The following is a 12,119-nucleotide window of genomic DNA, read 5'->3' as shown; positions in this document are numbered from 1 at the left end:
TGTTAACCAATACCGCTTAATGAGAGCCACGTGCAACGATCCCCCAGGTAAGCCACGCAGATCGTAGGGGGCAAGTGCCGTTAACCAATACCGCTTAATGAGAGCCACGTGCAACGATCCCCCAGGTAAGCCACGCAGATAGTAAGGGGCAAGTGTTGTTAACCAATACCGCTTAATGAGAGCCACGTGCAACGATCCCCCAGGTAAACCACGCAGATAGTAAGGGGCAAGTGTTGTTAACCAATACCGCTTAATGAGAGCCACGTGCAACGATCCCCCAGGTAAACCACGCAGATAGTAAGGGGCAAGTGTTGTTAGCCAATACCGCTTAATGGGAGCCACCTGCAGAGATCCCCCAGGTAAGCCACGCAGATCGTAGGGGGCAAGTGCCGTTAAACCAATGGGCAGCCTAAATGTTGATTTAAAGCTCTCGTGACTGCGGGGATTCATATTCTTGGTTCTTTCGGTAAAGTCACCACCACGTAGAAGGGAAACAATGAAATAATAAAAACATGAAAACAATAATGAGGGGCAAGTGCCGTGAAACCAATTGTTTTATCTTTTTATTATTTTATTGTTTCCCTTCTACGTGGTGACTTTACCGAAAGAACCAAGAATAACGATTGGCGGCCGCTACGCAGACCACACACGCACAACAAAGATCCCCCAGGTAGCCCACGCAGATCGTGAGGGGCAAGTTTAGCGGCACTTGGTGAGCGCCACGTGCACAGATCCCCCCCAGGTAGCCCACGCTGAGGCGTGGGGGCGCAAGTGTCGCCGACCAATAGCGTCGCTTAATGAGGAGGATGGTGTCTCGCGCATCGCCACTACAATCGCCGCCACTCCCTGCTGCCTCCGTCTCCCCCAATGCCGGGGGTGGTAACCGTGGCCACGATGGTTGAATCGAACTCGGGTGGGTAGGGTGGGTAGGGTGGGTGGGTAGGGAGGAGAGAGGGAGGTGGGTGGCGAACCCGCCTAGCCCCCCCGGGAGCGCTCGCTCCGCGCTGTCATGGTCGAGACTGAGCCTACGGGAAACTTGTTTTGTCGGCGCAGCTAACGACGCGACCCTCGCCCCCGAATGTTACGCGCGGGAGCTTGGGGGAGACGGGCCGTGTTGTGTGGTTTTGCGTGAAGGCGCCGCCGCCGCTGTTGCTGTGGCTCGGTAATTCACGAAAAGAATAAAATGTCAGAAATTCAAAAGTCGTTTTTGGGAGTGGTTTTGGATCCGTGGTTCGGCACGCAGCGACCACCAAAGGGAGGGAGTCACCCACACTTTACACCACCACCAAGAGATGGGAGTCACCCACACTTTACACCACCACCATCACCACCAAGAGGAGGGGGTGCCCACACTTTACCCCACCACCACCACCACCAAGAGGAGGGAGTCACCCACACTTTACACCACCACCACCACCAAGAGGAGGGAGTCACCCACACTTTACCCCACCACCACCACCACCAAAAGGAGGGAGTCACCCACACTTTACCCCCCCACCACCACTATCAAGAGGAGGGAGTCACCCACACTTTACACCACCATCACCAAGAGGAGGGAGTCACCCACACTTTACCCCATCACCACCACCACCAAGAGGAGGGAGTCACCCACACTTTACACCACCACCATCACCAAGAGGAGGGAGTCACCCACACTTTACACCACCATCACCAAGAGGAGGGAGTCACCCACACTTTACCCCATCACCACCACCACCAAGAGGAGGGAGTCACCCACACTTTACACCACCACCATCACCAAGAGGAGGGAGTCACCCACACTTTACCCCACCACCACCACCAAGAGGAGGGAGTCACCCATACTTTACACCACCACCACCACCAAGAGGAGGGAGTCACCCACACTTTACACCACCACCACCACCAAGAGGAGGGAGTCACCCACACTTTACCCCACCACCACCACCAAGAGGAGGGAGTCACCCACACTTTACACCACCACCACCACCAAGAGGAGGGAGTCACCCACACTTTACACCACCACCATCACCACCAGAGGAGGGAGTCACCCACACTTTACACCACCATCACCAGTGGAGGGAGTCACCCACGCTTTACACCATCACCACCAGTGGAGGGAGTCACCCACACTCGCACATCATACACTGACTCACTCATCATGCACTGACTAACACATCGTGCGCTGACTCACATCATACACTCACACATCATGCACTAACTCACACATCATACACTGACTCGCACATCATACACTCACTCACACTGCCACTGACTCACTCACACATCATACACTCGCTCACACATCATGCACTAACTCACACATCATACACTGACTCACATCATACACTCCCTCACACATCATTCACTAACTCACACATCATTCACTAACTCACACACACTGACTCGCACATCATACACTGACTCACACATCATACACTGACTCGCACATCATACACTCACTCACACTGCCACTGACTCACTCACACATCATACACTCGCTCACACATCATTCACTAACTCGCACATCATACAGTGACTCACACATCATACACTCACTCACTCTGCTGCTGACTCACTCACACATCATACACTGACTCGCTCATCATGCGCTGACTAACACATCGTGCGCTGACTCACATCATACACTCACACATCATGCACTAACTCACACATCATACACTGACTCGCACATCATACACTCACTCACACTGCCACTGACTCACTCACACATCATACACTCGCTCACACATCATGCACTAACTCACACATCATACACTGACTCACATCATACACTCCCTCACACATCATTCACTAACTCACACATCATTCACTAACTCACACACACTGACTCGCACATCATACACTGACTCACACATCATACACTGACTCGCACATCATACACTCACTCACACTGCCACTGACTCACTCACACATCATACACTCGCTCACACATCATTCACTAACTCACACATCATACAGTGACTCACACATCATACACTCACTCTGCTGCTGACTCACTCACACATCATACACTGACTCGCTCATCATGCGCTGACTAACACATCGTGTGCTGACTCACACATACACTCACGCTGCTGCTTACTCACTCACACATCATACACTGACTCACTCATCATACGCTGACTCGCATATCATACACTCACTCACACTGCCACTGACTCGCTCACACATCATACACTCGCTCACACATCATTCACTAACTCACACATCATACAGTGACTCACACATCATACACTCACTCACACTGCCGCTGACTCGCCCACACATCATACACTGACTCACTCATCATGCGCTGACTAACACATCGTGTGCTGACTCACACATACACTCACTCAAGCTACTACTGACTCACTCACACATCATACACTCACACTGCCGCTGACTCGCTCACACATCATACACTCGCTCACACATCATTCACTAACTCACACATCATACGCTGACTCGCACATCATACACTCACTCACTCTGCTGCTGACTCACTCATACATCATACACTGACTCACACATCATTCACTGACTCACACATCATGCGCTGACTAACACATCGTGTGCTGACTCACACATCATTCACTGACTCACACATCATGCGCTGTCTAACACATCGTGTGCTGACTCACACATCATACACTCACTCAAGCTACTACTGACTCACTCATACATCATTCACTAACTCACACATCATACACTGACTCACACATCATACACTCACTCACGCTGCTGCTGACTCACTCACACATCATTCACTAACTCACACATCATTCACTAACTCACACATTCACTAACTCACATCATACACTAACTCACACATCATACACTGACTCACACATCATACACTCACTCATCATACACTCACTCACTCATCATACACTCACTCACACATCATACACTGACTCACACATCATACGCTGACTCGCACATCATACACTCACTCACTCTGCTGCTGACTCGCTCACACATCATACACTCACTCACTCACTCTGCTGCTGACTCGCTCACACATCATACACTCACTCACTCACACATCATACACTCACTCACTCACACATCATACACTCACTCACACATCATACACTCACTCACACATCATACTCACTCACACATCATACACTCACTCACACATCATACACTAACTCACACATCATTCACTAACTCACACATCATACACTCACTCACACATCATACACTCACTCACACATCATACACTCACTCACACATCATACACTCACTCAAGCTGCTGCTGACTCACTCACACATCATACACTGACTCACACATCATTCACTAACTCACACATCATTCACTAACTCACACATCATTCACTAACTCACACATCATACACTAACTCACACATCATACACTAACTCACACATCATACACTGACTCACACATCATTCACTAACACACATCATACACTCACTCACACATCATACTCACTCACACATCATACACTCACTCACACATCATACACTAACTCACACATCATTCACTAACTCACACATCATACACTCACTCACACATCATACACTCACTCACACATCATACACTCACTCACACATCATACACTCACTCAAGCTGCTGCTGACTCACTCACACATCATACACTGACTCACACATCATTCACTAACTCACACATCATTCACTAACTCACACATCATTCACTAACTCACACATCATACACTAACTCACACATCATACACTAACTCACACATCATACACTGACTCACACATCATTCACTAACACACATCATTCACTAACTCACACATCATACACTCACTCACACATCATACACTAACTCACACATCATACACTAACTCACACATCATACACTGACTCACACATCATACACTGACTCGCTCACACATCATACACTCACTCACACATCATACACTGACTCACTCACACATCATACACTGACTAACTCACACATCATACACTCACACATCATACACTGACTCACACATCATACACTGACTCACACATCATACACTCACTCACACATCATACACTCACTCATCATACACTGACTCACTCACACATCATACACTGACTAACTCACACATCATACACTCACACATCATACACTGACTCACACATCATACACTGACTCACACATCATACACTCACTCACACATCATACACTGACTCACACATCATACACTGACTCACACATCATACACTCACTCACACATCATACACTCACTCATCATACACTGACTCACTCACACATCATACACTGACTCACACATCATACACTCACTCACACATCATACACTCACTCATCATACACTGACTCACTCACACATCATACACTGACTCACTCACACATCATACACTGACTCACTCACACATCATACACTGACTCACTCACACATCATACACTGACTCACTCACACATCATACACTGACTCACTCATCATACACTGACTCACTCACACATCATACACTGACTCACTCACACATCATACACTGACTCACTCACACATCATACACTGACTCACTCATCATACACTGACTCACTCACACATCATACACTGGGAGTGTCGTTCTGCCAGCTATGGCTGCAGGTTTTGTCGTACGTGTTATATATATCGTTTATTGTTACATTAAAATTCACAGTTCCTATGATTACTGTTGTTACATTGTTTTCCTAGCTTTATTTTGCTGATTCGAAAACATATGGTTAATCCAAATTGTCTTATGGTTGTTATTGTTGTTGGCTTGCACCACATTGATTTTAACACACAGCGTTTTAACAAGTTTTATTGTGTGTGTGGAATATTTGCTGGTTTATTCCAGAATGTGTTCAAAATTTAGTTTGTTGCAGTTGCACCAGACTTAAGTTCCACATCGCTACATCTAATAAATGAAACTTGAAACCACCACCACCACCAAGAGGAGGGAGTCACCCACATCGAATCGATTCCCACACCTAACCTCCGCTCAGAAATCGAATCCCTTACTTCTCACGAAAAATCCCCTACGCATAGGAATCGATTCAAACTCTTCCCGCGCGGTAATCGATTTCCGTTCCTCCCTCGCGCGCGGGAATCGATCTCCCTCATTCCTCCTTTCTGCGCCCGAGGGAATCGATTCGCCCATTGCCTCCATGTCAGGAATCAATTCCTGCAATTTCTCATAATCGAGGAATCGACGCCAAGTACAGTGGAGTGTCGCGACTCCAGGTGTACAGTGCGTGTGTGGTGTTGTTGTGGTGTTGTTGTGGTGTTGTTGTTGTGTTGTTGTGGTGTTGTTGTGGTGTTGTTGTGTTGTTGTTGTGTTGTTGTTTGTGTCTCTCTGGCGTTAGCGGCTCGCGGCCACCAACCACCGGGTGAGGGTTTTATGAACCGGAACCTCGCGGCCTCTCCTCTCCCTCCTCCTCCTCTAGATCGACTCGGCCTCAAATGAGTTGCGTTGTTGGGTGGCGTGATGGTGGTGGTGGTGGTGGTCGTAGTGGTGGTGGTGGTGGTCGTGGTGGTGGTCGTGGTGGTGGTGGTCGTGGTGGTGGTGGTGGTGGTCGTGGTGGTGATCGTCGCCACTGAGGGAGGTGGGGGAAGACAAAGGCGGCCGGGCGTGGTGCCGGCAGCCTTCATAGGCAGCTGCTGCTACTCGCTACTAACAGCACTTGCCCCTACAGTCTGATAGAAGCTACACGGGGGATCTTTGTCTTTGTGTGCTCATAGCTGCTGCTGCTACTCGCTACTAACAGCACTTGCCCCTACAGTCTGTTAGAGGCTACACGGGGGATCTTTGTCTTTGTGTGTTCATAGGTGTAGTGTATACTGTACACTACACTCTATACTACACTATACACTACACTATACTCTACACTATACACTCACTACACACTACTATACACTACACTATATACTACACTATACACTACACTATACACTACACTATACACTACACTACACACTACACTATACACTACACACTACACTATACACTACACACTACTATACACTATACACTACACTACACACTACTATACACTACACTATACACTACACTATACACTACACTATACACTACACTGTACACTACAAAACGTTTCCAATCCGTCACTGGTACAGCACTGCATCGGTGCGCTGGAGAGCGAGCAATCGTTGATTATTATCATCACTTTACTATCTTCTTTGGTTCTTTCGGTAAAGTCACCACCACGTAGAATGAGAATAAAATAATAAATTGATAAAATAAAATAACAATAATATTCTCACGACGTTTCGGCCACAACACAAGCGGCCCTTCATCAGGTGAAGGGGACGAGACTGTCTGGTAGGACTCCAGCGCTGGAGTGAAAGAGCCACGTTCAGATTACGGCCTTTAAGCTCTTTCACTCCAGCGCTGTCCTACCAGACAGTCTCGCCCCCTTCACCTGATGAAGGCCGTTTGTGTTGTGGCCGAAACGTCGTGAGAATATTATTGGTGTTATTTTATTTTATCAATTTATTATTTTATTCTCATTCTACGTGGTGACTTTACCGAAAGGACCAAAGAAGACGAATCATCCTTGCAGTCACGAAAAAGCTTCAAATCACTTTTGCTAGCCCGTCAAACTGATCGCGACCAAAATCATCGATTCTCACTCCGCGCTGTTTTGCTCTCTCCTCACCGAACCCCCCCTTCGCAAAAGCGGCCTCCAGCAGCGAATCAACGGCCCCGGCGAGAGGGCCGAGCCGGGCCGGGCCCGGCCGAAGGCCCCCCGATCGAAGGGGCCGCCCCCCCCCCCCCCCCCGCAGAGATGTCGAGCGAGGAGAGCTACCGGGCCATCGTCCGCTACCTCACCAACCGCGGCTGCCCCTACGCGCCGGGCTCGGCCGAGAGCACCAAGCGCCGGGTCCGCAAGGCGGCGGCCAACTACTCGGTCCGCCTTGGAGTCCTCTTCTACCAGAGGAGGAGGAGGAGGAGGAGCGGGGGGAAAGTCGGGGGGAAAGTCGGGGGGAAAGTCGGGGGGAAAGTCGGGGTGGCTGCGGCGAAGAGGAGGGTGGAGGGGGCGAGGAGGAGACGTGGGGAGGAAGAGGAGGAGGAGGAGGAGGAGGAGGAGGGTGGCGAGGATGACCACGTTGACGGTGTTGGCGTTGACGGCGAGGATGGAGGATTCGTGGAGCTCGAGGTGGTGCTGGAGGAGGAGCGGAGGCACCTCGTGATCCACGAGGCTCACGAGGGACCCGGCGGGGCTGGGCACCGCAGCCTCGACGCCACGGCACGGGCCGTGGCGCAGACCTACTGGTGGAGAGGTGACGGTGGGGGGTGGGGGGGTGATAGTGGGGGGGGGGTGATAGTGGGGGGGGGGGTGGAGAGGTGATGGTGGGGGGGGGGGTGGGGTGATAGTGGGGGGTGATTGTGGGGGGGGGGGTGGAGAGGTGATGGTGGGGGTGGTGGGGTGATAGTGGGGGGTGATAGTGGGGGGTGATAGTGGGGGGGTGGTGGAGAGAGAGGTGACGGTGGGGGGGTGATAGTGGGGGGGGTGATAGTGGGGGGGGTGATAGTGGGGGGTGATAGTGGGGGAGGTGATACTGGGGGGTGATAGTGGGGGGGTGGGGTGGAGAGGTGATGGTGGGGGGGGTGATAGTGGGGGGGGTGGAGAGGTGATGGTGGGGGGGGGGTGATAGTGGGGGGGGGTTGGAGAAGTGATGGTGGGGGGGGGTGGGGGGTGATGGTTGGGGTGGTGATGATGATGGTGGAGAGGTGAAGTGGGTGCTGGTGGGAGTAATGGGGGTGGAGAGGTGATGGTGGAGAGGTGATGGGGGTGGTGGTGATGGTGGAGAGGTGATGGTGGAGAGGTGATGGTGGAGAGGTGATGGTGGAGAGGTGATGGTGGAGAGGTGATGGGGGTGGTGGTGCTGGGAGTGGTGATGGTGGTGAGGTGATGGTGGTGAGGTGGTGGGTTGGTGGTGGTGCTGGGAGTGGTGATGGTGGTGAGGTGATGGTGGAGGGTGATGGTGGAGAGGTGATGGTGGAGAGGTGATGGTGGAGAGGTGATGGTGGAGAGGTGATGGTGGAGAGGTGATGGGGGTGGTGGTGATGGTGGAGAGGTGATGATGGAGAGGTAATGGTAAAGAGGTGATTTTAGTGGTGATAGTGGGGGTGATTGATAGTTGGAGGTGATGGAGCTGAAGATGATGGTGGTGAGGTGGTGGGTTGATGGTGGTGCTGGGAGTGGTGATGGTGGTGAGGTGGTGGGTTGATGGTGGTGCTGGGAGTGGTGCTGGGAGTGGTGATGGTGGTGAGGTGATGGGGTGGAGGTGATGGTGGTGAGGTGATGGTGGTGGAGAGGTGATGGTAAAGAGGTGATGGTGGAGAGGTGATTTTAGTGGTGATAGTGGGGATGATTGATGGTTGGAGGTGATGGGGCTGAAGATGATGGTGGTGAGGTGGTGGGTTGATGGTGGTGCTGGGAGTGGTGATGGTGGAGAGGTGGTGGGTTGATGGTGGTGCTGGGAGTGGTGATGGTGGTGAGGTGGTGGGTTGATGGTGGTGCTGGGAGTGGTGATGGTGGTGAGGTGATGGTGGAGAGGTGGTGGGTTGATGGTGGTGCTGGGAGTGGTGATGGTGGTGAGGTGGTGGGTTGATGGTGGTGCTGGGAGTGGTGATGGTGGTGAGGTGATGGTGGTGAGGTGGTGGGTTGATGGTGGTGCTGGTAGCGGCGGTGTAGCGATCAGCGCTACACAGCGGTGCGAACCTCGGCCACCTGAGTTCAGCTCCCGCTAGCGGCCAACAAACCTGGTGACGATTATCCCACCCGGGTCCTGGGCCTCCCCTAGGTCGACTCGGCCTCAAACGAGTGCCTTGCGCGGTGCGCGGTAAACGTGGGGAGCAATGGCGGAGCCAGGATTTTCCGGTAGGCGGGGGCAACCCCTCCAGCAATGAGTTGTTAGTGAGGAGTTGTTAGTGAGTAAGGAGTTGTTAGTGAGTAAGGAGTTGTTAGTGAGTAAGGAGTTGTTAGTGAGGAGTTGTTAGTAAGGAGTTGTTAGTAAGTAAGGAGTTGTTAGTGAGTAAGGAGTTGTTAGTGAGTAAGGAGTTGTTAGTAAATAAAAAGTTGTTAGTAAATAAAAAGTTGTTAGTAAGTAAGGAGTTGTTAGTGAGTAAGGAGTTGTTAGTAAGGAGTTGCTAGCAAGGAGTTGTTAGTAAGGCGTTATTAGTAAGGAGTTAGTAAGGAGTTGTTAGCGAGTAAGGAATTAGTAAGTAAGGAGTTGTTAGTAAGGAGTTGTTAGTAAGGAGTTAGTGAGTAAGGAGTTGTTAGTAAGGAGTTGTTAGTAAGTAAGGAGTTGTTAGTGAGTAAGGAGTTGTTAGGAGTTGTTAGTAAGGAGTTAGTAAGTAAGGAGTTGTTAGTTAGTAAAGACTTGTCCCATGCTTTTATTCGACGATTGAGCAGCGATGGCTCAGCCATCGATCGAGGGGTCAAATTCAAACCGCGTTGTTAGTGATCGGCATCGCGCTCGCTGAAGGTGTCGATGCCTTCAGGGAAGTCGTGGACTCTGTAGACGCAACCTCGCACAATTCTGTGAGTCGCTTGTAACAACCGCTTTGCCGTTACTTATTGCCAATTGCGGACTCAGGCTATCGTCCTATCATCTCGTAGAGTCCCTGGCACGTAGTAATAATAATATTATGCTACACCGTGGCAGTGGTGTTGTCGCATAATGCCGATTTATTACTAATAAACCCGAAATTATGGATTTCGATCGGCAGTGGCCGGGAGAGACAAAGGCGGCCGGGCGCGGTTTCTCCCCACCCCCCCCCCGCTGCTGGCGAAAGCGAACTCGGCCACCGGCAGCCTTGTCACAGCCTGGCGCGGTGGGGCGGGTGGCTCCGGGTCTCCTCCGTCTCTTGCAGGGCTCTTCAAGAACGTCCGTGAGTACGTTCGGTCGTGCCCGCAGTGTGGCGAGCGAGGGGCAGGCGGCCGGACCTCGGAGGCAGCTGCCGTGGCTTCTCTGCTCGGTGGAGGAGAGGGCGGTGGCGGTGGTGGTGGTGGTGGCTGCGGTGGCGGTGGTGGCGGTGGAGGCGGTGGAGGCGGTGGTGGCGGTGGAGGCGGTGGAGGCTGCGGAGGCGGTGGAGGCGGTGGTGGCGGTGGAGGCGGTGGAGGCGGTGGCCGTGCCATCCGAACTGCAGGGACAAAGACGAAGACTCAAGCGACTGCTAGAGGCAGTGGGAGCCCAGTAGTGGTGGTAAGGGATGCCGTGCGTGCGTGTGTGCGTACGTGCGTGTGTGTAAGGGTACGTACGTACGTGTGTGTGTGTGTGTACGTGTCGACCCGTGGCACCTGCTGGGTCTGCCCCGTGACCTCCTGCCGGCGGGCGTTGGACGCTCCACGTGGCCTCAAGGTGCACATGGCCTGGCACAAGCGTCGTGGTGACGTCACCGCCACTTAGTGGCGAATGGCGGTTGTTGTTGTTGTGTAAGGGTACGTGTGTGTATGGGTCATGTAGCCCGCATGCCCAGCCACCGCATGCCTAAACAGCTTTTGTTCGGCCGGATCGAGGGGGCTAAACGGGCGCGGCACGGGCTAGAGAAGAGATGGAGTGACGTGGTACAGGAGGACGTGGAGCTGAGACTGGTACCAGCGGTGTCAAGATCGGCCTCTGTGGAGGAGGCTCGTGAAGGATGCTACTGGGTAGTTGGAGGTAGTCGCCCTCCAACAACAACGGAGGGCGGAGGAGCGACGCTCACAACAACGAGCGGAGCGCCGGGTGGCTAAAGCACAGCAGGTTGGCACAGTAGGGGGCACAGGTGGTGCATCAGCCAGTCATCTCAGTCAGTCGACCCGTGGCACCTGGGTCTGTCCCGTGACCTCCTGTCGGCGGGCGTTCGACACTTCACGTGGCCTCAGGGTGCACATAGCCTGGCACAAGCGTCGTGGTGACGTCACCGCCACTTAGTGGCGAATGGCGGTTGTTGTTGTTGTGTGTGTGTGAGTGTGTGTGTGGGGAGCGGTAGTGTAGTAGCGGTTAGCGCGCTGCGCTATGAACCCGGCGACCCGGGTTCGATTCCCGCTCACGGCCAACACCAGTGACGATCATCTGAACCTGTCCTGGGCCTCCGCTAGGTCGACTCAGCCACGAATGAGTACCTGGTGCGGCGTGCAGTAAACATCGCCACTAGGGGGGAGAC

General features: G+C 52.3%; 1 protein-coding gene across 1 annotated transcript in view; it reads left to right on the top strand.

The window, feature by feature from the left end:
- The first annotated feature begins 11,014 nt into the window (after positions 1-11,014).
- The window catches only part of LOC116956567 (uncharacterized), a 62,960-nt gene continuing 61,855 nt past the window's right edge, over positions 11,015-12,119 (top strand). The window contains exon 1 of the mRNA XM_076054541.1: positions 11,015-11,176. The gene's annotated coding sequence lies outside the window, so the exon portion shown is untranslated. The remainder of the gene's footprint in view (positions 11,177-12,119) is intronic.

The sequence above is a fragment of the Petromyzon marinus genome, chromosome 66 (genome assembly GCF_048934315.1).
Source record: "Petromyzon marinus isolate PM22_M1 ecotype Great Lakes invasive population chromosome 66, UKy_Petmar_22M1.pri1.0, whole genome shotgun sequence".
NCBI lineage: Eukaryota > Metazoa > Chordata > Hyperoartia > Petromyzontiformes > Petromyzontidae > Petromyzon > Petromyzon marinus.
The sequence above is the reverse complement of the archived record's forward strand: the minus strand, read 5'-3'. Positions and strand labels throughout refer to the sequence as shown.